The sequence below is a fragment of the Lissotriton helveticus genome, chromosome 3_1 (genome assembly GCF_964261635.1).
Source record: "Lissotriton helveticus chromosome 3_1, aLisHel1.1, whole genome shotgun sequence".
In the NCBI taxonomy this organism is placed as follows: domain Eukaryota; kingdom Metazoa; phylum Chordata; class Amphibia; order Caudata; family Salamandridae; genus Lissotriton; species Lissotriton helveticus.
The window spans coordinates 414,777,325-414,803,233 of record NC_136061.1 but is presented as its reverse complement, the minus strand read 5'-3'; the positions used below and the strand labels follow the sequence as shown (position 1 = coordinate 414,803,233).

Sequence of the window (25,909 nt, the reverse complement as noted above, 5' to 3'; positions counted from 1 at the left end):
CACGACAAAGGCTCGATACTCGATCTCATCATTGCCAAAGAGAACTCCACACAACTGGAGGCGATTCAACCCTGCGACTGGTCTGATCACCATATTATCACCTTCTTTATCAATGAAAAAGTTAAACTTAACCCAGCTCAACCAATCAAATCCAAAACATGGAAAAGGGACATGAAGAACCTCAACCTCTCTACCCTGCCTCCCCACATCAGCAATCTCCTCCTTCCCCCTTCAGGTGCCTCGGATGTTCAATCACTGATGGACCACTACCTTAACTCTATGAACACAGTAGTCAATGAAATCGCCCCACTGCAACTGAAGAGTCTCCACCAAAACCTCTAATCCCTGGTATGATGATAGTCTCAATGACGACAGGCGTACTATGCGAATGGCAGAGCGCACCTGGAGATCGGACCCTTCAGCACTCCACCTCAAAAGGCTTAAGAACAAGAGAAATGCCTACTTCAGGAAAATTAAGCGCACAAAGGCAGACTTCTTTAGACGCCAGTTGGACCAAGCAAAAAACAGGCCAAGAAAGCTGTTCGAACTAATCAAGACCCAAACAAAGACACAACCCCTACAATCAAACAGCACAACTAGCGACACCCCACACTGTGAAGCCTTCTCTGCTTTCTTTAAGATAAAGACTGACAATATAAGAAATGACCTCATCATGGATGTAAGTAGATTCCCCAACATCACCAGAATGTCTTACACTCAACCTAAAAACAAGGCATCTTGGCTGCACTTCGATACCTACTCGGAAGAAGAATTACACAAACTGCTCTGCACCGTGAAGCCCTCTAATCACCTCACAGACCCTCTACCTGCTAATGTAGTAAAAGACTTCATCCCCTTGCTCCTCCCTCTCTGGACCGAAATAGTCAACAGCTCCCTGCAACAAGGCCTCATTCCGGACTCCCTCAAGGTGGGGCAAGTCACGCCTATACTCAAGAAACCCACAGCTGATCCGTCTGACCTAAACAATTACCGGCCCATCACCAATATCCCCACCCTGGCCAAACTGCTGGAAAAATGTGTCCAACTACAACTAACTAAACACATTGACCAATTTGACCTCCTCAACCCTCACCAATCAGGCTTCCGAGCGAAACATAGCACGGAAACAGCTATGACACACATAATTGATGACGCCCTCCAAATTCTTGATCGCAATGAGTCCTGCCTCCTCATCCTTCTTGATCTCTCGTCAGCATTTGACACGGTCAAACATGAGAACTTGCTGGAGCTGCTAAGCACTAGAATGGGTCTATCGGGAACTGTTCTCAAATGGTTTTCGTCCTTCCTTCACAACCGGTCACAGAAGTTCAAGATCGACAATGTGCTATCTACACCTGTGCCTGCAGATCTAGGTGTTCCACAAGGATCCTCTCTCCCCCACACTGTTCAACCTCGTCCTGGAACCACTCGCCACCTTGCTCCAAGCTTCCAATGTCCAATTCCATATGTACGCCGACGACACTCAACTCTACCTAAAGCTACAATCCCCGGAAGACATCAAACATCTGAACTCCACGCTCATAAACACTCAATCTTGGCTGGCAGACAATCACCTCAAACTAAATGCTCTGAAAACCGAGTTCCTACTCATCTCACCCCCGGCGAAAATTTCCACCACCCAAACATGGCTCAATAACCTAACAGCACTCAATGTCCAACCTACCATCGTGGATTCGGCGAAATCCCTAGGCATCACACTCGATGCCAAGCTCAACATGCAGCAGCACGTTAGCAAAGCCACAAAAGCAGCTAATTTCCAAATCAACACATTGAGGAAAATTAAACCCTTCCTCCCTGCTGAAGACTTCCGAAATGCGGTACAAGCTTTAGTCATCCCTCGAATAGACTACGGACTTGTGGCCCTCAGCGGACTCCCGCTATCCACAACTGCACCCCTAAGAGCCTCCCTGAACGCTGCAGCGAGACTCATAACTGGCTCAAGAAAGCATTCGCATATATCCCCAGACTTAAAGGCTCTAAAATGGCTGCCTTTTGAAGCCAGAATACAGTTAAAAATTGCAGTTATGACACACGCGGCCGTGCACCACAATGCACCCAACTACCTCGCCCAAAAGTTGTCTATATCAGGAGGTTCGAGATCCAATAGAAGTTCAAAAAACGTTCTCCTGAAACCTCGTGGATTCCGGAAAGAGAAAACATACAAGCGCTCCTTCTCTGGAATGGCACCCAGGATCTGGAATGCGCTCCCGCCTGAAACCAGGCTGATCTCCTCCGCTGCACTCTTCAAGAAAGAGGTGAAAACCATCCTTCTGGCCAAGATCTCCTGAACACTATTGGTGCTGGATCGGAAACTCTGCATTGCTATGTATCACTGTTCACCTGTCCTCTGGCACTATACTTCTAACTCGCTGGTGTCATTACCAATATATGATACACGTTGGTTTACTGATTCACTCTCCTGATACCCTCACTCAGTGTTCTCTCTACACTAAGGCTTTGGTAGAAGCCATCCACACACCCAAGGTGCACCTGAACACCTCTGTGTTGAGATCAATGACTCGTACCGTCTTATATTACTTGTTTACCTGAGTGTATATTGATATGCTTTATGTTTGTTACTATTATCCTATCATGTTAGTGACTATTATACTGCTCCCATTATCTCTGTTCACTCCCACTGCCCCAACCCTGTCTTTGTGAAGCGCTCTGATATCTGTAAGGATCTTGTTCGCGCTATATAAAACTTTGAATAAATAAATAAATATAAGCGCTCCTTCTCAGGAATGGCGCCTAGGATCTGGAACTCACTCCCTCCCGAAACCAGGCATCTCTTCCACTACACTCTTTAAAAATGAAGTAAAAGCTATCCTCATGGCTAAATACACTTGAACTATTATCTCGAACTCTGTTAATACTCTGCACCGAGCTGTACTACATGTTTGACCCCTTTGCTTATTTGTATTATTACTCACATGATTGGCTCTGCAGCCACCTATTTGTACTGTTTGATCTATTGATTTATCTGTCTGACTATGCTCTCTCATGTACCCCTTCTATGTAAAGCGCTGATATCTGCAAAGATCTTGTCCGCGCTATATAAAACTTTCAAAATAAATAAAATAAATACCCACAGCCTGGCGCCATACACTATGCGTTGGTGATCGGAGTCTCATAGCGGTCAGCCTGAACTTGCACCTCAAACGGAGTAATAGGCTCCCCTCAGGGTGAAGCAGACTTGTGGATAGTCCGAGAGCATGGACATCAATATCATAGCCCCCACAAACTCATGTAGAAGGGCAAACCTTCAAAATAGGCGAATCCTAGGCTGCATCTAAGAAAATGCTCCTTCAACATATCTTAGGAGGGGGAACTAAAATAAGAGGAGACGCAAAAAAACAACAAAAAACACGAGCAGCTACTAATTTTAATTCATATAAATATGCAGCAGCTTGCTGCACAGATTTCCCATGTTGAGCAACAAGTCTCCGATATAGAAACTCTAGCTGAGAAGTTACAGGCTGGGCGTAAGAACGACCAGACTGTGGCTAACTTGATTTCGGATATGTTCATTAAACAGGAGAATCCCGAAGCGGATGCACAAAATCTACACTTAGCTATTACGCGAGCCCATCAAGTCCCTGCAATCCAACCCCATAATGCAAAGTATCGACAGACTATTAATCAGTGATCAACATGGCCGGGTGGACGTGATTCACCTTGGCTCCAGAGCGTTCAGTTGTCCTGTGGGCTACACGAGGCGAAGAATGACCCAAACACATCCAACTGGACAGGAGTGTGAAGCCCCGTGGTGATGAGGGAGATAAATTGATCAATTCGGCATGTACGGATTAAGGAGTGCAAGCAGGTAACGTTGGGAACAAAGAAGGAGCAACCGTGACACCAAAATGGCGGCGCTGACTGGGAAACAAATATTTCCCCAGCTGAGCTGAAGCTGAATCTCAATGATCACTGATGAGATCCAGCCCCTCTGAGTGCCGATGCAGGAGGTGAGGCACGTACGATTGGGACATCGGTGAGGAATGACAATGCCGCAATACTAGGGATCGCGCTAGCTATCTGCACTACGAAACTAGGTGGTAAGAGGAGAAACGTCAGACTACGCTTGGGATCCCGATAAGAACAGGGGACACCCTGAACTGCGTCTCTTAATTGTGGTTGCACGACCCGGTGCCAAAGATATTGCTCGGGGGAGACCAGCCACGGCATGCCCGACTTTAAAATGGCAGCAGCCGCTGACTCTCACCGAGACTTATAGACTGTCTGATACATCAATAAGCCTGGCGGCGAGGGAGGCGGAGGACTAAAAGCTGCATGACCGGTGCGGCTGGGGCCTGGGGGTCAGCTATGGGGCCAGCGAAGAGCTACATTGTGGGACTCTGGTGCTGTGGATGCAGATTGGGTTATGGCGCGAGCACTGAGGTGACAGATTGAGCGCGGTATCTAGCAGCGATCGCGGTAAGCCCGGTTCCCTCGCGGTGCATGGACTCTTTGGGGGTTTTGAACCCCTGCATACGGAGCGAATGCAGAGACATACGGTCGGAGTGCTCCCCACGTTGAAGTGCTGTGAGGACGTACGCAGGGCACAGGTGACTGTTGCGTCCTCGCTAACTGACGTGCTTGTAGTGTGGGGCCCGCGGTTGTGTCTGCTGGTAATCCGGTCGCCACACCTGTGATCCCCACGCCTTTCTATATTGTGGTGCCTCACTGGACAGTGAAAGGCCCGTGCCAGGAACAGCAGGAAACGCTAATTGCCCACGGACCAGTGTCGTTCTGCGGTGGGGGTAAGGAGGCGGAGTTGCTGCATCGTGCAGGCTCATACTGCAGTGATCTGGCCCGGCGGTCCTTAGTGTGCATTAGCAGACAGCTAACTCTCTTACTGCCCTGTTATTGAACCTCAGTGTGGCTGGACAACTACTGACCCCATAGTCTCTTAGCCCCTGGCTACTGGTCTGTGGAAGGTCCAGGGGTCAGTCACTTGACTCGGAGACATTCAACAGGGTGTGATCTCCCGATAACAGCTTCACCCGCCCTCACCTGTGAAGTGACTGCCAACATCGGGAATTCTTTTGGGCTGAAGTGTGCATTCATGAGCACCCTTTTTGTAGGTTTATGGCGTATTGCTATAATTAGACTACCACGTCGTCGTCCTCCTACCGCCGACCCCGAAGAAGGTGCTGAGCAGGGAATTAGAAATGGGCCTGCTCCTTTCCCAGGTTTCGATGATCTGCTAAGCTTGCAAATAGAAATGGGCCTACTCCCTTCACATACTATAGTGTCCATCTTTGAGTGGTCATTCACTTTACCTATACTCACACTCCTGGTCCCTGTTATGTTTGCCCAATATCACATACTGGGTGAGGTCGCCCATCTACAAAATGGCACAGGTCAGGCGATTTCAGGTCTGCACCCCGTGTGGTTCCCAAAGGTGAGCAGAGGGGCCGACTGTACAGACATCGTTTTCTTCATCATCTTGTTTTTCAATGTTTATTGAATACACTAGCAATGGATAAGTCTGTAATTTAACTGCAACTGATTTACCCCTGTAACATTCCTTAACTCATGTAAAGCGCTCCGATACCTCTGGGTCTAGCCTGGACCTCCTTGCTGCATCTCCTAACCCCTCTGCACCCAAGAACTTTATTTGAAAACATCTGAATTGCTGAGGTGCAGCGTACTATAAACTTCTGTGAATTGTGAAAATAAGGAATATGCTACTTACCAGTATGCATCTGTTCTTGGCATGTAGGGCTGCTGACATTTATATCTATGCATAGATCGCCGCCTAGTGTTGATACAGTAAGTGATGACCATGCTTGAGAATAATTCTGAGTGCTACAGCTGTAGGAGGTGAATTGTGCGGGACATGTGGCTGGCAGGTGAATTGTGCGGGACATGTGGCTGGCACATTGCTGGGCCGACTTTGCTTGGACAAGCCAGTCGTCCAGATATGGATAGACATGGATGTGTTGTCTCCGAAGGTGTGCAGCTACTGTCGCTAAGCACTTGGTAAACACCCTGGGGGCAGTAGTGACCCCGAAAGGCAGGACTTCGAACTGGTAATGCTGGTTGTTGATGGTGAACCTGAGATATTTCCTGTGACTGGGGTGAACGGGAATGTGGAAATATGCATCCTTCAGATCTAGTGTTGCTAGGAAATCTCCCTGACTGAGTACTGGTAGAACTTGCTGCAAAGTGAGCATGTGAAAGTGTTCTGACAGGATGTATTCATTCAGGGGTCTGAGGTCTAGAATGGGCCTGAGAGACCCGTCCTTTTTTGGGATTAAGAAGTACAGTGAGTACACCCCTGTACCCTGTTCTAAAGGCACGAGTTCTATGGCCCCTTTTTTGCAGCATGGATATGACTTCTTGTTGCAATAAGTGCATGTGCTCTGCGGACATAGGACGGTGCCTTGGGGGGTATGTTGGGTGGAGTGGAGGTTAGTGCTAGACAATAACAGTGTTGTATGAGTTGTTTCACCCACCTGTCCGTGGTAATGCCTTCCCAGACTGGCAGGAACTGCTGAAGTCTTCCCCCGACCGGTGTAATATGGTCTGGGGGCAGTGACAAGACGTCACTGTTTATTAGTGGCGGAGGATCTGGCATTGTTATTTCCTCGTCCTCTGCCTTTGGTACTGTTCCCACGGTATCCACCTCTATTGTTTTTGTTATAGGTGGTTTGTGTGCCTCCTTTGCTGTATTGGGCTTGTTGCGACGTTTGTCCTCTAGACACTCCCTGTTACCGGAGCGACGAAAGGAACCGCCCCTGAACTGCTGTGACTGTAGAGCTCCCATGGATTTGGCAGTTTGTGTCTTTTTTAATTTTTTCTAGGGTGGTGTCTACCTCAGGACCAAATAGAAAGTCAGGGTTAACTGGCTGATTAAGCAGAGTTGTTTGGATCTCTGACTTGAACCCAGAAATGCGGAGCCAGGCATGCCTCCTGAGCATTACACTAGTGTTGATGGCCCTAGCCGCTGTGTCAGCTGCATCTAACGCACATTTAATAGATGCGTTTGAGATTAACTTCCCTTCTTGTATGAGCATTTCCGCCCCCTCCTCATAAGCATCAGGCAGGTGTTGCAGTAGCTGCTCTAGAGTGTCGTAGTGAGCCCCATCATATCGTGCTAATAGGGCTTGTGTATTTGAGATTCTCCAAATATTAGCCGCTTGAGCTGCCACACGTTTGCCAGAAGCTTCCAAGATCTTGGATTCTTTGTCCGGAGGAGCATCACCACTTGTTTGAGAGTTTGCTCTCTTCCGAGCATTAGCCACCACCAAGGAGTCCAAAGGGAGCCGTCCCTTGATATACGTAGGGTCCAGAGGTGCAGGTCAGTACTTCCTCTCAATCCTGGGGTTTATTACCCTTGCCTTTGTCGGCTGTTTAAAAATGTCACCAGCACGTTTGAGCACACCTTTGAGCATAGGCAAAGTTTTTACTGATCTTTCTGAGGTAGAGAAGGTATCAAACAGAAAGTCTTCCTCCACGGGGTCAGTGTGCAGGTCCACATCATGGTTAAGGGCTGCCCTCTCAATGCGTTAAACGCAGCAGTATCCTCAGCAGGCAATGTCTTGACCGCATAGGAATGAGTGTCAGGGGGGTGTGTGGTTCATCAGGGTCAGTCCATGATTGGGACTCCTCCTGGCATGTGTCAATGGGATAATTAAACTGGTCCTCATTGTACCCTTCCTCCACATCCTCAGTGGCAGGTGTGGGAGAATAGGTATAGTCTTGTCCATAGGATTGTATGGGTTCAAAAAGAGTAGGTGAGGTGGCAGAGTCTCTTTCTTTTGAGTGGTATCTTGTAGGACTCCATAGGAGTTTCAGGAATAATTTTCCTTTTATAAATAGTGAGTCGCCCTGATTCGGAGTTGATGAATAGTTTCGACTGGTTATCATAGGACGGTGCCTGGAACAGAACATCCTCCTGCATGGGCTGAGCATTTGCAGCTACCAATGACTACTTGGATGCGTCGGTGCCCTTTGGGAGCTGGACCATCTTGGGTCGTGCCGTCGGGGGCAGTCCGTATTTTATTGGCGCCGTAAGCGTTGGCGACGGACTGACCTGCTTGGAGGTAGGCGTCGTTTTTGATCCGACCGACTTCGACTGTTCAGCCTGTTGCTTGTGGCCTTGCGTAGACTTGAGCTGTTGTTGCACAGCAGGTACACCCTTTTGCTTCGACTTGCTCTGTTCTTGTGGGCCGAGTTTTGGCTTCGACTCCAAGGCCTTCACCAGTAGTGGCTTCCGAGGCTTCGGATCGAGGCTCTTTTGGGTCTCGCGTCCCTTGGAAGAGTCGCCATCTTTGGACCCCGACGTGAGCGTGACGTGCTTAACAGTAGACACGGGCTTCGGCGCCCCGATCTTCGGGTAGACACCCCCTTGCGACCCCCGAGGGGTCGAGCACACATTTAGACGTGGTACGTTCCGAAGTCGTCGAGCCGATGGCTGTTTTCACCAGTTTCGGTTTCGATTTAGTGTCTTTAGGTGTCAGTTTCGATTTTTCCACAGATTGTGGCCCATCGACCGATGGCTCTTTGGAAATGTTCTTAGCCTGGCCTGGAAGCGGGGCTATAGAACGTGGATGAAGATCTTGGCTAAGGCCTTCCGGCGATGCATCGACCTGAGCCATGGAAGTGTTTTTACCAGGCCCCGCTACTGCGGTGGGGCCCTGCTCATCGCCTAAGTCGTCATCGACTGCTCCGATGGGTTGTGCGTCGTTTCCTACCTCGAAGAATGTCTTCATCAAGGATGTAGAATTCTTCTTTGTCCTCATTGTAGTTGGATTCTCGCCCCGACGCGGGATCCGACTGTCGATCAGGATCCTCCTCTTCTACACGCTCTTCGTCGTCCGCTCCGAAGATGTTTTCTGGATCGGGCGCTGACTCCCGCGCCGACTGTCGTGCAGCGCGTCGAAGGTGAAGTTTTCTTTGATCTAAATCGAGAACAGGTATACAGCTGCCCTCGTCGTGGTCCAGTGAGAGACATTTATTGCACACCGGGTGCACATCGATGTGAGGGTATTTTGAATTGCAAACGGGGCATAGTTTGAACGGGCTCCGTTCCATCGCCGATGGGGTCTTTGGTGTCGAAAGGCAAACAGCCGTCGACGTCCATCTCGAAGAACTGGAACAAATACAAGGCACCGAACGAAAGACAATACAGACGCCCCAAAGGCCTATTGGCCTTGAGAAAGTGTATATATATATATATAAATAATATATATATATATATATATATATATATATATATATATATATATATATAATCCGAACGTGAGTTAAGAAAGTACATCCGAACCCAATGGCGGAAAAAAACAATGAGCATGGAGTGGATGCCCATGCGCACTGTAGTCCAGGGGAGGAGCCACCTATCTCGTGATACTTCGAAGACTCTTCCAGGACAACAATGTGCAATCATCCGGACCGAACACTAGGCGGCGATCTATGCATAGATATAAATTCAGCAGCCCACATGCCTCGAACTTTGAATTACAAACTGTGTGCTTCATGTCCTGGATGGCAACGCTTCTGGAATGGCCTGTGCTAGGTTTTTTCCTTAGAGATGGGGCAAACTCATGGCCACAGAGAAAAAACAGTCTGTCCCCCAAACTGATGCTGTCTGTTCCCATTTAGTACTCTCTCTCTTTTTCTACTTCCGTTGCTTCTATCCCCTCACCTGAATCTCTCCCCTCACCTGCTACACCGCCTAACCCCCCCTGTCCTTTAGTGCCCATAGACTAATCACTCCTTCTCCCCTTGTTGAGGAAAGATCCAATTCTTATACTCTGGAATCTCAGCAAACCCGTTGAGTCCACAGCGCCAAGCGAGCCACTCACAGTAGTCCCTTTTTGGGGAAGGATCCAGTATGTAGGCCTTGGAGTGTCAGAGACCCCTCTGAGAGAGTCCACTGCGTATGGGGAGCCTCTCGTAACAGATGGGGAAATGATACCACTTGCCCCAGGATCACAGCTTACTGGACTTTGAACGCAGCTATGACTCGTCTACCGTTTGTGTCCCCGTCACCCTCCCTCTCCTCTTTCCATGCTGTCTCTCGCCCTCCCCATCTCCATTCTCTCTTCTTCCCCTGCTCCCACCCCTCTCCCCTGAATCTCTCTCCTTGCCTGCTTTTTCTCTTATGTATATGTCCTTTGTTATTTTAAACAACGAAGGAGTGACTTAATGAAAACAAAATAAGACAAAACAAGGTGTGTTAGGTTATGCAATGGTCCCTACCCGGTTGGCGTAACTGTAAGGTTGGAAAAATCCAATCCTAACACTCAGGAGGTCGCAACCCAGAAAAGTAGTATAACTACACATAACTGGAAAGGACAAGTAAACCTCTTTGTTAAAAGGACCCTCACTCACCACTAGTTGGTGACATGCTTCATCATAGGGTCCCCGCTGGGGTGGCCGAATGCCCCCCCAGCGTGCTACAACGCCTGATTTACAGCGGAGCGGGTTGGTGTTGAGTGTGACAGTGGTTTAACTCAAAAGAAATTGTTGCAAAATAAGTGAGTGCAGAATTTAAAAATTACTAGGTTGAAACCCAAACAAAATCTTCAATGTGGGCCAACCTGTATCCAGATTAAAAAGGCGGACAAAATAGGTTCTGAATTTGGAGACCTGTGTCCTTGAGTGAGATATAAGGTCAACATGTTTCTGCTGTAAAAATGCAGGATCGCACAGCATTCGTCAGGACCATAGACCAATAGCACTCCGGTGGTATGTACACACTAAGGTACACCCTCCCGTGAGGCACTTGATGTAAAAAATTGAAAGAGTATGATGTAATTACTCACGGATATTGCCCGTGTCGGCACACTGTGATTCACAGCAGCCCGAGTTACCTGTAGAGAAAGGAGAGGGACACACTAACACATAGACACACAAATCAACATGTTATCCATTTTTACAACATGTAGCAAGGTAACGTGAGAATTATCACATCACCTCTGTTTCCTTAACACCCTATTAGAGTGGTAGGATAAAGTCCCCTCATAATCATGAATTCGATATAGAGGGATGTCTAGTTACAGACTTCTAAACAAAAATTATTCATATTAGAATAGTGGAACCAAAGAGGGAGGTTCCTGAAACGCAGTAGATTTATTTAAATCAGCGTATTTTGGGCTAAAGTTTTAGAAAGGCTAAGGATTTCTTACCCCTCCATAGTTTATACTTAAGCCGGGTATATAATCAATAATTAAAGCAGACAAAATATATTATTTTGGAGACTCATAAAACGGCAAAAAGGGGGGGCCTCACAATGTGGAAACCAGAGCGACAACATGCATTAATCTGCAAGGTTCAATAGCGTGTCAGCAAGGAGCTCAAAGCACTTACAGCTAGAAGGAGGGAAATTCTCTTCATGGGTCAAGACAGCACGGGAATTGTTCACGCGGTGTAAAATCTAGCGTGTAAGGAGGAAAACAAGATGTTACCAAACCCTCCGTAGTTCGACAGTCTTTGAGGCAGAAAGCAGCTGCACGGTAGACAAGCAGTTAAAAACTTACTTTTCCACTCGCGACTCCCCGTCCAAAACCTATGCTACAGGGCTGCCGTCTGCCCGGAGGTAGTAGAGAAACCCATGTGAGCTCTTTTAAATAACATAGTTGTTCCGGCCACGTGACTGGCGTGCCCGGACATGAAAAGGGGGGCGTGACACGGGGCGTCACACAGGGCGAGGCGGAGAAGCCTTAAAGGGACAAAGCCCCTTTGGTCACCCTACAGGTAATGCGGTTCGAATCCCCGTTCCGCCTCGTTGGTGAACCAATAAGTTGAGGGGAATAAGATGTTAATTTTGAGGAACAGTAGTTCTCTCCAAAAAATGTGATTGATATTCATAACGATAACGATTAAGGCAAAGACGTGCGTCGATTAAAACGAGCCAGTCCTGAGTGGGAGGCTACGCCTTGATACTATATGGTAGGCAGCCAATTTGTCTGCGCCCATACCTTCCGAAATAATGCATTGTCATAGAATCTTCTGGGGCATTGATAACTTTAGTACTGTATTATTATTAAAATATGCTTAGATCATGATGCCATATGAAATGGCTCTAGTGCGGTTATATTCTTGGTTCACCTTGATCCACCCAGTCACCTATCTGGGATATGGTATGCGCTAGAAAAGGGTCGGGAAATAAGGCATGTTGTCACCAAGCAAAGCAACCACCTCTTCTTTTGAAAAGGAGGGGCCCTGTTCTTCCATGGTAGATTGATGGTCTCGTTATTAATAAGTCTCTGCTAATAATAAATCAGTAAGTCTCTCACAGCTGCACGCTGCTCTAAGAACCAACAAAATCAACAAGAGAGATAGGGCGCGAGTAGACACTCCTGTACCCCAATAATTATATTTTAATGCCCCAGAAGATTCTATGACAATGCATTATTTCGGAAGGTATGGGCGCAGACAAATTGGCTGCCTACCATATAGTATCAAGGCGTAGCCTCCCACTCAGGACTGGCTCGTTTTAATCGACGCACGTCTTTGCCTTAATCGTTATCGTTATGAATATCAATCACATTTTTTGGAGAGAACTACTGTTCCTCAAAATTAACATCTTATTCCCCTCAACTTATTGGTTCACCAACGAGGCGGAACGGGGATTCGAACCGCATTACCTGTAGGGTGACCAAAGGGGCTTTGTCCCTTTAAGGCTTCTCCGCCTCGCCCTGTGTGACGCCCCGTGTCACGCCCCCCTTTTCATGTCCGGGCACGCCAGTCACGTGGCCGGAACAACTATGTTATTTAAAAGAGCTCACATGGGTTTCTCTACTACCTCCGGGCAGACGGCAGCCCTGTAGCATAGGTTTTGGACGGGGAGTCGCGAGTGGAAAAGTAAGTTTTTAACTGCTTGTCTACCGTGCAGCTGCTTTCTGCCTCAAAGACTGTCGAACTACGGAGGGTTTGGTAACATCTTGTTTTCCTCCTTACACGCTAGATTTTACACCGCGTGAACAATTCCCGTGCTGTCTTGACCCATGAAGAGAATTTCCCTCCTTCTAGCTGTAAGTGCTTTGAGCTCCTTGCTGACACGCTATTGAACCTTGCAGATTAATGCATGTTGTCGCTCTGGTTTCCACATTGTGAGGCCCCCCCTTTTTGCCGTTTTATGAGTCTCCAAAATAATATATTTTGTCTGCTTTAATTATTGATTATATACCCGGCTTAAGTATAAACTATGGAGGGGTAAGAAATCCTTAGCCTTTCTAAAACTTTAGCCCAAAATACGCTGATTTAAATAAATCTACTGCGTTTCAGGAACCTCCCTCTTTGGTTCCACTATTCTAATATGAATAATTTTTGTTTAGAAGTCTGTAACTAGACATCCCTCTATATCGAATTCATGATTATGAGGGGACTTTATCCTACCACTCTAATAGGGTGTTAAGGAAACAGAGGTGATGTGATAATTCTCACGTTACCTTGCTACATGTTGTAAAAATGGATAACATGTTGATTTGTGTGTCTATGTGTTAGTGTGTCCCTCTCCTTTCTCTACAGGTAACTCGGGCTGCTGTGAATCACAGTGTGCCGACACGGGCAATATCCGTGAGTAATTACATCATACTCTTTCAATTTTTTACATCAAGTGCCTCACGGGAGGGTGTACCTTAGTGTGTACATACCACCGGAGTGCTATTGGTCTATGGTCCTGACGAATGCTGTGCGATCCTGCATTTTTACAGCAGAAACATGTTGACCTTATATCTCACTCAAGGACACAGGTCTCCAAATTCAGAACCTATTTTGTCCGCCTTTTTAATCTGGATACAGGTTGGCCCACATTGAAGATTTTGTTTGGGTTTCAACCTAGTAATTTTTAAATTCTGCACTCACTTATTTTGCAACAATTTCTTTTGAGTTAAACCACTGTCACACTCAACACCAACCCGCTCCGCTGTAAATCAGGCGTTGTAGCACGCTGGGGGGGCATTCGGCCACCCCAGCGGGGACCCTATGATGAAGCATGTCACCAACTAGTGGTGAGTGAGGGTCCTTTTAACAAAGAGGTTTACTTGTCCTTTCCAGTTATGTGTAGTTATACTACTTTTCTGGGTTGCGACCTCCTGAGTGTTAGGATTGGATTTTTCCAACCTTACAGTTACGCCAACCGGGTAGGGACCATTGCATAACCTAACACACCTTGTTTTGTCTTATTTTGTTTTCATTAAGTCACTCCTTCGTTGTTTAAAATATAATTATTGGGGTACAGGAGTGTCTACTCGCGCCCTATCTCTCTTGTTGATTTTGTTGGTTCTTAGAGCAGCGTGCAGCTGTGAGAGACTTACTGATTTATTATTAGCAGAGACTTATTAATAACGAGACCATCAATCTACCATGGAAGAACAGGGCCCCTCCTTTTCAAAAGAAGAGGTGGTTGCTTTGCTTGGTGACAACATGCCTTATTTCTCGACCCTTTTCTAGCGCATACCATATCCCAGATAGGTGACTGGGTGGATCAAGGTGAACCAAGAATATAACCGCACTAGAGCCATTTCATATGGCATCATGATCTAAGCATATTTTAATAATAATACAGTACTAAAGTTATCAATGCCCCAGAAGATTCTATGACAATGCATTATTTCGGAAGGTATGGGCGCAGACAAATTGGCTGCCTACCATATAGTATCAAGGCGTAGCCTCCCACTCAGGACTGGCTCGTTTTAATCGACGCACGTCTTTGCCTTAATCGTTATCGTTATGAATATCAATCACATTTTTTGGAGAGAACTACTGTTCCTCAAAATTAACATCTTATTCCCCTCAACTTATTGGTTCACCAACGAGGCGGAACGGGGATTCGAACCGCATTACCTGTAGGGTGACCAAAGGGGCTTTGTCCCTTTAAGGCTTCTCCGCCTCGCCCTGTGTGACGCCCCGTGTCACGCCCCCCTTTTCATGTCCGGGCACGCCAGTCACGTGGCCGGAACAACTATGTTATTTAAAAGAGCTCACATGGGTTTCTCTACTACCTCCGGGCAGACGGCAGCCCTGTAGCATAGGTTTTGGACGGGGAGTCGCGAGTGGAAAAGTAAGTTTTTAACTGCTTGTCTACCGTGCAGCTGCTTTCTGCCTCAAAGACTGTCGAACTACGGAGGGTTTGGTAACATCTTGTTTTCCTCCTTACACGCTAGATTTTACACCGCGTGAACAATTCCCGTGCTGTCTTGACCCATGAAGAGAATTTCCCTCCTTCTAGCTGTAAGTGCTTTGAGCTCCTTGCTGACACGCTATTGAACCTTGCAGATTAATGCATGTTGTCGCTCTGGTTTCCACATTGTGAGGCCCCCCCTTTTTGCCGTTTTATGAGTCTCCAAAATAATATATTTTGTCTGCTTTAATTATTGATTATATACCCGGCTTAAGTATAAACTATGGAGGGGTAAGAAATCCTTAGCCTTTCTAAAACTTTAGCCCAAAATACGCTGATTTAAATAAATCTACTGCGTTTCAGGAACCTCCCTCTTTGGTTCCACTATTCTAATATGAATAATTTTTGTTTAGAAGTCTGTAACTAGACATCCCTCTATATCGAATTCATGATTATGAGGGGACTTTATCCTACCACTCTAATAGGGTGTTAAGGAAACAGAGGTGATGTGATAATTCTCACGTTACCTTGCTACATGTTGTAAAAATGGATAACATGTTGATTTGTGTGTCTATGTGTTAGTGTGTCCCTCTCCTTTCTCTACAGGTAACTCGGGCTGCTGTGAATCACAGTGTGCCGACACGGGCAATATCCGTGAGTAATTACATCATACTCTTTCAATTTTTTACATCAAGTGCCTCACGGGAGGGTGTACCTTAGTGTGTACATACCACCGGAGTGCTATTGGTCTATGGTCCTGACGAATGCTGTGCGATCCTGCATTTTTACAGCAGAAACATGTTGACCTTATATCTCACTCAAGGACACAGGTCTCCAAATTCAGAACCTATTTTGTCCGCCTTTTTAATCTGGATACAGGTTGGCCCACATTGAAGATTTTGTTTGGGTTTCAACCTAGTAATTTTTAAATTCTGCACTCACTTATTTTGCAACAATTTCTTTTGAGTTAAACCACTGTCACACTCAACACCAACCCGCTCCGCTGTAAATCAGGCGTTGTAGCACGCTGGGGGGGCATTCGGCCACCCCAGCGGGGACCCTATGATGAAGCATGTCACCAACTAGTGGTGAGTGAGGGTCCTTTTAACAAAGAGGTTTACTTGTCCTTTCCAGTTATGTGTAGTTATACTACTTTTCTGGGTTGCGACCTCCTGAGTGTTAGGATTGGATTTTTCCAACCTTACAGTTACGCCAACCGGGTAGGGACCATTGCATAACCTAACACACCTTGTTTTGTCTTATTTTGTTTTCATTAAGTCACTCCTTCGTTGTTTAAAATATAATTATTGGGGTACAGGAGTGTCTACTCGCGCCCTATCTCTCTTGTTGATTTTGTATGTCCTTTGTTAGTCACGACCTTACATGTAAATGTAACTGTTTGCCAAGCTTGAATAACTATGTAACCTGTGTAATAATGGACCCTGCAATTATGGTCTGATACTCATGTAAAGCGCTCGGATACCTTCGGGTCTAGCCAGCGCTATATAAAACCTTTAAAATAAATAAGTAAACAAACTTTGGGGACTACAGGATCAAGGAGCAAGAGCAAATCCCCCACAGTGCAATCAGAGATCAAACATACAAGTCTTCTGAGAAATACTCTTCTAAGATTTTTTCTGACATGTCTATTTGGTGGGGGATTGAAAAGTTCAAAAACAATCAGGTTGAATAATTCCACGTAGGTGTAGCTCTATGGATAGTGGCACTAACTAGAATCTAGAAATTTTTAGGGGTAAAAATACTGTCTTTAGGGGCTGTGCAGCGGACAATTCAGGGTTATTGGGTCAGTGTCAGACACTGTCAGGGCAGCTAAAGTATGGAAATCATTACGATTACCCCAAACATAAGGGTGGTTTCCTGTAACACCAATGGAATTAATCATAGCAAGGTTAGATCTATTTTTATAATGGCTTAAGTTAGCTGGCACACAAATATTGCTTCAGGAGACTCATTTGAAAGCTTCTGCCAAGCAACCAACTGCGACGAAATTTGTTTCACAGGCATTTTATACATCTGCAGTCTGCTAACCCATGATTTTATTGGCAGAGTGTTGCGGGTGGTGGGGGATCCGAACACCAGGTGGATTCAGATTAGCCTGCAGGTCTACAACCAAATCATGAACCTAATTAGGTTATTATGGGCCTATAGAGAAAGAGGTGACTCCGTTAGAAGTCTATAATGTCCAGCCCCACTCACCAGACTAGTACTAACTGGAGGCAATTTAAACCTCATCTAGGATATAAAATGTGACTGCTCAAGCCAAAATAAGAATCAGAATAAAGCAAAATCCGCTTCGCTTCTGGTCCATTAGTGATGTGATCTCGCTTTGGTTGATCCCTGGCAATTCGATCATCCTACGAGACGCACGTATACTTGTTTCACCAAACGCTTCAATTCCACATCTTGCATACATTTCTTAGTATCGCATAGTTGGGGGAGGAGTTGGATCAGGTATACTCTTGAACCCATTCTGACCATTCCATATTTAGATCTTAAAACAATCAGCCCTCTGAAAGAGCAACCACAATGGCCATTAGATAAATCTTTATCGCAGGAGGGATGAGTCACTGTCAAGCGCGTCACGCTGAAGGGGTTTATTCAGAAAAACAATGGTAAAGCCTCCAGTTTTTCTGTTTGGCAGAGAAGGGGGATTTGTAAAGCCTTCTTTTAGGGAGAAGTGATCTCCTATACAGCCCAAGTCAATAACACAAGACGTGAGGAAATTGCTGCCCTGCAACAAGACTTGGAGCAAGCACACATGGACTACCTTAATTTACACAATGCCGAATCAAATGTTAATCTGGCGGCAGCAAGTCAAAAACGTAAAGATTTTTTTTTAACTTCTAGATATTTGGTCACTTCAAAGTACTGTTTTCAGCAACTCTGCGAAAAGAGTAAGCAGGCAAGATGCTTTTTGACGTTGTCTGAGAAACGTAACCGGAAAGTAATCAAAGCAATCTTTGCTGAAAAATTGAACCACACTGTTGCACATAGACTAGATTGGCAGGGTGTTTTTAGATTACACAGATCTTTAAGCTTTCATTAGCAACCTCTTGCCTAGTGCGATTGAAGCCTTCTTGCATTCAATCAAACTTCCCTCACTGAATAGTTAACTTTGTGAAAGGGTAGGGGCTCCCATTACGGGCACAGAGGTCAAAGATACTATTAAACTCCTGAGGCTAAACTTATGATCAATTCTCAAAACATAGGCCTTATTCTCAATTCGCAGAGGCACGAAACAAGGATGTCTAATGTCGCCGGTGCAGTTTGCTTACTCTGTAGAACCTTTAGCGACGGCCCTTAGACAAGAGATTTGGCCTCTGAAACGAAAGCTATTTGCGGAATACATTATTCTTTATTTAGCAGGCACAGCGTAATGTTCAAAACGCTTATTACTCGCATTCTAATTGTTTAACTCACCGCTACTTCGGGCGGGTCACTTATCGCCACAGACTTCCACAGCCATTTTGGTTGAGGCAGGGACACATCGCAGCGCCATTTCGGTGAGGGCTCTAGTCTTTAGGCGGGCTCAACACAGCCCTATTTAAGACGAGTACATCTGCCTGTCGGGCCCTGGACACAGGTACTTTCTGCAACTGCAGCTTAAGCCTTCATGTCACGCCTTTAGCGCATTTAGATCGCGTTAGACGCGCTTTTTAAAAAATTGCTTGCTGTCTTTTAAAACTTATTTTATTCTCACATTTAGCGCTTACTCGCATTCTAATTGTTTAACTCACCGCTACTTCGGGCGGGTCACTTATTGCCACAGACTTCCACAGCCATTTTGGTTGAGGCAGGGACACATCGCAGCGCCATTTCGGTGAGCGCTCTAGTCTTTAGGCGGGCTCAACATGGCCCAATTTAAACCAGCCATTGCTGACGCGCAGCGGGCATGCCAGAGTCCAGCCAGAGTCCAGCCAGAGTCCAGCCAGAGTCCAGCCAGAGTCCAGCCAGAGTCCTGCCAGAGTCCTGCCAGAGTCCTGCCAGAGTCCTGCCAGAGTCCTGCCAGAGTCCTGCCCGTCTGCGATTGAACGGGCTTAGGGGACATGACTACCATCTAGCCTCAGTATTAACCCCCATCCATCAGTAGCCTATTCATATACTGGTGAGGTCTTAAAATCCTTACGTCCTAATATATATCCTGACTGTAGCCCCCTGTTCTCTACCGATTCATAATTTTAAATGCAATGGATGTAATTTCCATACTGGCAAAATGTCTATTTGTAAGGCAATGCGTCAGGTCCGTACTCGAGGTAGGCGGACAAGAAACACTATAAAACCTCTTAACAGCTCCAACCTTCAGTTTTGGAGTATTAATTGTAGGCCCCTTTCAAAGCACAAACAAACTATTTATAACTTTCTCGTTGATGAGCAGCCAGACGCCTTGTTTCTTACCGAGACCTGGCTGCATGAAAGCTCCGGTCCTGACATCGCCACTGCTATTGCTGCAAATTATGTCAGAGAGGTTGGACAGAGCTTCCGGAAAAGGGGGAGGCATTGCGATAATCTTTAAGTCTACCTATATTTGTAGGCTTGAACCCCTGCCCGGAAGTGAAACTGCTTTTTTTTAATTAATAATTAACCCTCAGTTCACCTTATCGGGCCTCTTGGTCTATCGCCCCCCTGGAAACTCCCTCACTTGGATATCTTCATTTGCTGAGATCATAGCTCCCCTACTTCTTAGGGCAGCAAATTTCACTATTCTTGGTGATCTCAATTTGCATCTAGAAGATCCCCTGTGTACTACCAGCAAGCGTTTTCTATCGGATCTGGAGACTCTTAATCTTTCCTTGTGTAACTCTGGACCCACTCACGCTGCTGGACATCAATTGGATCCTATTCTTTCTAATCTTCCGTTTGATTGTTCACAGAATGCCTGTCCGCTGGAGTGGTCCGATCATTTTGCTATCCATTTTTCTTTACTTTATACTAAGAATCTGGTTATGAGTGGCTGTGGTAAGGGTGAACTAATCCATTGTGGGGTAAACTTGATATTACAAAGTTGAACCAGCACCTTTTGATTACCCGTCCTGACGACAGTAATGTTTCAGTCACAGAATTGAATATGGGTGGGTCTCATTGGCTCACAAATGCAGTGACTACCCTCCTCCCTTACACCCCGAAACATTCTAGGTCACATCGTTCCCCGGCTCCTTGGTTTTTTCTCCTGACTTGAAGGTCTTACGAACTGAATGTAAGGCCCTAGAAAGGAAATGGAGGCACTCTTACTTAGATGCACAGAAGACGGTCTATAAAGAGGCCCAAAAACGGTATCATTCACAATGTAGAAATGCGAAAGCCGTCTACATTTCGAATACTGTGACGCAAGCTCAAAATTGCCCTCGTACTCTCTTCTCCGTTGTTAAAAAACTGACTGGAGCGGATACTGTTCCGATACCCCCAGCTCTGGACGATGTTCAATGCAATTCTATTGCGGAATTTTTCATTGCCAAGGTCGAGCGCATATACGATTCTATGAGCACTCCCTTGACTGTCAATGATCAGTCGGTACCGGCAGAAGGGATGGAACAATTATTCCCTACGGCGAAGGTCACTAATTGGCAATTGTTTGACGATATTTCGTTCTTTTCTTGCTTGAATAGTATCAGATCGGGTTCTCCTCGTGATCCTGTACCTGCTAAAATCTTAAAGTTACTGGATCTTGAACCCCGACGGGTTCTTATGAGACTTTTAAATGCATCCCTAACAGAGTCCCTTATGCCTCAGGATTGGAAGCATGCAATGGTTGTTCCTCTTCAAAAAAGGCTGGAGTTGATGTGTCCAACCTTGCAAATTTTCGATCCATATCCTTGCTCCCTGTTCTCTCAAAAGTGTTGGAAAGACACGTTAATACTCAAGTAAACCATCTTGTGGAAAGTTCTTTACACTCTTCCCAGTCTGGCTTTTGTGCGCACTATTCCACCGAGACGGCCCTACTGGGGGTGACGGAGAGTTTACGGCACGGTATCGACCGCGGGGAAACATCAGCACTCATCCTTTTGGATTTGAGCGCAGCGTTCGATACCGTGACCCATTCCATCCTTTTGAATTCTCTCCGGTCCCTGGGAGTGGACGGTCCTGCGCTAGCCTGGATTGCCTCCCTTTTTTTTTTTTATAAAACTTTGTCAAGAAGGCAAATAAGACATTTACAGTAACTTCATGAATCAGCAGTTTGACACTATAGCATACTTTTGTCAGAGATACAGATAATTCCCATTTTGTTCTGAAGTCTGAGTCAACTGCACTAGTATGAATATGAAGAGAATAAACGCCATCGTGTAGTGCAGATTCTTATATGCCAACATATCATTCCCGGTTCCAGGTAGTAGTTTGCCCACTTATGATACAGCAAGTTGTGTTCAGCAAGTTCAACTAATAAAACGAAAATCACAACTACAAAAACTCAACTAAGGTCATCATCACAATCGAATGTTAAATCTTTACATAGACATTTTTCATCCATTGCACATAGTCCGTACACTCGTTTAAAGGCACCCCCGTGTTCCCGCTTCTTCCCACCACAACTCAGAGCTTCAAGCATTAGTTCATCCCTCCTAGTCATCCTCTTCCTCTGACTCTAAGTCTTCGTTCTCTGGCAGGGGCACACATGGTTCCCCCCTGTATTTATTCCATGGCAACCACACTTTATTCCATTTACGGGGACAGGCCCGCAGCACATGTACCGCCCTCTCCTTTACCATTAGAAGGTCCATATTTCTAATCCAGCCATGCATCGTAGGCACCTCCGGGGCACCCCACTTCTGTGCAATGTCTCTTTTGGCCACTGTCACAGCCAACGTGACCCACAATTGACCATACCTGTTCAGGTCAGTAGGGTCCCAAATGTTTAACAAGCATTTACGGGGTTCAGGAATGAGTGACACCTCAAGAACTTGGGATATTGTGCGCATAATTTGCCTCCAAAGTTCCTGGATCAACGGGCAATCCCACAGTGTGTGGAGCAAAGTACCTTCCTCCCCGCAGCCTCTCAGACAGAAGGGGTGTGGTGCTCTCTGTATTCTGTGTAGAAGTGTCCTGGTGTAGTAGGTGCGGTGTAGGATCTTGAGCTGGACTAACCTGAATCTGGCCGAGATGCCCACTTCCCTCGGCGATGCCAACGCCTCATTCCACTCGGTGTCATCCATGTCCCCTATGTCTTCAACCCACCTCTCTCTAAGTGTCTGCGTGGGGTTTGTCAGGTTGTTAACCAGTTTTTTGTACGTAAGAGAGGTCGCCTTCTGCTCCATAAATTCCGTTAACAATCTGTCTTCTAATGGGGACGATTCTGGGAGTGTGGTGTCAAGTGGAATGGCTTGTAGTAGGGCGTGACGGATTTGCACATACCTAAATGTTTCATTGGGGCCCATACCATACTGCTGCTGCAGCTGTGAGAATGTAATCACCGAGCCCTTATCCCAAAGATCTCCCACCACCGAAATTCCAATTTGATCCCAGCGTGTGAAGCCCTTACTGAACCTCAAGTTTCCTAACGATTTCGCGTCCCACAACGGCGTCATTCTAGTGATCTTCCCCTTCCACCCCAGTCGTGATTGCGCTGTATGCCATAAGGTAGCTGTATGTAACGTCGGTCCAAGCAATTTTCGTACCTGTGAGTGGTTGTATAACACTGAAAGCATGCCGTCCGTCCCCAACTGCGACCAGTCCGCTTTATAAGCGGGGTCATCCCTTGGGACATGGATCCAGTAATTAACTACCTTAAGTTGGGATGCCCAATAGTATAGTTGAAGGTTGGGTAGTGCGATCCCTCCGTCAAACCAGCTGCGAACCAGCTTGTCATGTGCTATACGAGCTGGGCCATTGCCCCACAACAGTGCAGACACTAGCGCCTTGACTTGTTGGAAGTAGCGTGGAGCTACTACATGAGGGGTGTTTTCCAGCACATAGAGAAATCTAGGGAGAGCCATCATTTTATATAACGCTGCTCGCCCAAGGAGGGTCAGCGGAAGGGTAGCCCAATATTTAACGTCCGCACGCAGACGCGTCAGAGGTGGCACTAAGTTCGCAGCGTAGAAGTCCACCGCAGTAGTGGCGATGAAAATGCCCAGGTATTTAAAGGAGCGGATTGCCTCCTTTTTAAGTGAGCGCACTTTGCAGGTCTTTTCCACAAAAGCCACATCTGTCATTTGTCAGTCGGCATATGGTGTCCCGCAGGGGTCCATACTCAGCCCCTTATTGTTTAACATCTATGTCAGACCCCTAGCTACCATCGCGGAGGATGCCGGGCTGACTATTTTTTCATACGCCGATGACACCCAAGTGGTCTTTTCCCTTTCTAGCAGTGAGAGAAACAGTGTATCGACTCTGAAGTCTGGATTGTCTCGTATGGCTGAGTGGATGCAGAGACATCTGCTTAAGCTAAACGGTGACAAAACAGAGGTTGTTATTCTGGGGAAGCATAAAGATCTTTGGGGCCCACAACACTGGCCCAGTGATATGGGACCCCTTCCCCAGCTAACATCTGTGGTTCGAAACCTGGGTTCTCTCATCGATGATAAACTCTCCATGAGGCAGCAGGCCACTAAGGTGGCCGCCATCAACTTTGCAACCTTGCGCTGGCTCCAGAAAATTCTATGGATGCTGCCCCATGCCACTAGGAGAACCGTAGTCCAGGCGTTCGTAACCTCTCGTCTGGACTATGGAAATGTTCTCTATCTCGGTGCAGACGTAGCAACCATCAATAAGCTTCAGGTTGTGCAAAATTCGTCGGCCCGACTCCTCCTTAACATCCCAAGGAAATCATCGGCCTCCCAGGCTCTCCGAGATTTACACTGGCTTAGGGTCTCTAGTCGTATAAATTTAAAGCCATGTGCTATCTTTTTAAAATCAAACAGGGCACGGCCCCAAAATACTTGCAGTCTCGTTCAACTTTACCAGCCCAGTCGCACACTAAGATCTTCAGCAAATTGCGACTTTGTTGTTCCAAGATTCAGACTGGCAAGGATGGGGGGGGGGGGGGTCGAGCCTTTTTCCATCTAGGTCCTAAATACTGGAACGCGCTTCCAATGGCCCTGAAATCGGAAACCAACCTATTTTGCTTTTGGAAAAAATTGAAAACTGTTTTTTCAATAAATATATATGTTGCTGCTTCGGTCTTATGGTACTGTTGCGTTGTCCTTTTCTTCTTTAGTCTTTCCCTTGCGCCGGGAAACCCACTGCGGGTAGCTGTTGCGCATTATAAATTCAAATAAATAAATAAAATATTAAAATACAATCCTTTACAGATATTGGGGGCTGCAAGATCAACCAGGCTAAAAGTAGAAGTTCTTTTATATCATTATCCACCCATTGTCAGCTTTGCGCCATATGATGTATACAAGCATTTGTCGCGCATGACTTTTAGATCTGCTTAAGCTAAACTATACCACCCATGCTTAACTAGGCACGTTCAATATTAAGTAACTGCCATAATCTACAGCTATCCATTATAGGGCGGGTAGCGCTTATCAAGATTCTGATCCAACACTTTTTTTAGTTTCATCTAATATTTGCATCACTTTTCAGCAATCTTTTTTGTCACAGTGGTTCAAATAATGTAATTTTGAGGCATGGGAGAAAGCCCCGCACTAGGCTGACTTCGAATCAGCTATTTATAGACGATGTTGGCTTGGCCATATGAGGAAATCCCATCAAGCCGCCTTTGATTGCCTAAATTGCGCCACCACAGAGAATGGTCAATTAAATTGCTTTTATTTGCAAAACATGCTTACTGAGTATGCTGTTCGGCTATCAGCCCGTTTGAAAATTCTGCAATCGCCAAAGCCCACCTGAAATAAGTTCCCGCAAGGCAAATGCATTTGCGTGACTCCCAGAAGAATCTGTTCCCTCAGCTGCACTACCATATGCAACTGAAGGGGTGTGGGCTGTAGGCTTACCCATGAAATACAGCACTACTGAATTATGTGATAGGCGGGGTACTGGGTTTTGGCAATTTCACGCTAGCCGGGCAGATAAAATCTTGGAATCAGGTGGTTACAGATAAAACTCCCACCTCCAATTTTGCAATAATTTACCCGCCTATGCTTGGATATCTAGCATAGTGATAGAGCATATCAGCAAAGCACATTTCACAAGCAAGCGGACGGGGCAGGGAAATTAGTATCGGATATTCTATGTGTATCTGCGTGAATTGGTCGCTCTCGCAGCATTTGCTTTGATTTCCCATTACATAGAGGGCAAAAATAGATTCCACTGCTTGGAGCAGGTATAATCTCATAGCTTACAAGGCCGTCCAAGGAGTGAATGTCAAGCGTATAGAGCTCTCCTTTACTATACCCCCACAAAACTTGCAGCAAATGTTACTGGCCTCATCCGCCAAATATTTTTAATGTAAGCATCTGCAAGGAGATTGGTCGCATATGATGTTCCTCGTCCCAAATATTCGTCTTTTGGACTAGTCTGCTTTTATTTGGGGGGAAGCTACAAGCTCACATAGAACCAGACACACAGGGGGCGATATTTGGGATCCCAACCTATAATTGCCATTTAAGATTGAGGCAGCAACAATTCTTTTTATTGGGTCCCTGGTTTCGAAGTTGCTCGATCCCAAAAAGTGGTAGTCCCCCATCCCTCCCACTTTTGCAACATGGGTAACGAATATGGATCAAGTTAGAAAATTAAAGGGACTCTAAAGGTAGATGCACTGAAGAAATGTAAGGGTATCTGAATAACAGAGGTGGTGAAGCAGATTCTTGCCTATAAATTTATTTTCTTACTCCCCCAGAAAGATTTCCCTTGACTAATAAGGATTTTGTATTTCCTTCAAACATT

At 46.1% G+C, this 25,909-nt stretch overlaps 1 protein-coding gene across 1 annotated transcript in view; it reads right to left on the bottom strand.

Moving 5' to 3' along the window:
• The window catches only part of NOP58 (NOP58 ribonucleoprotein), a 130,460-nt gene that overhangs the window by 60,971 nt on the left and 43,580 nt on the right, over window positions 1–25,909 (bottom strand). The gene's annotated exons all lie outside the window — the stretch shown is intronic.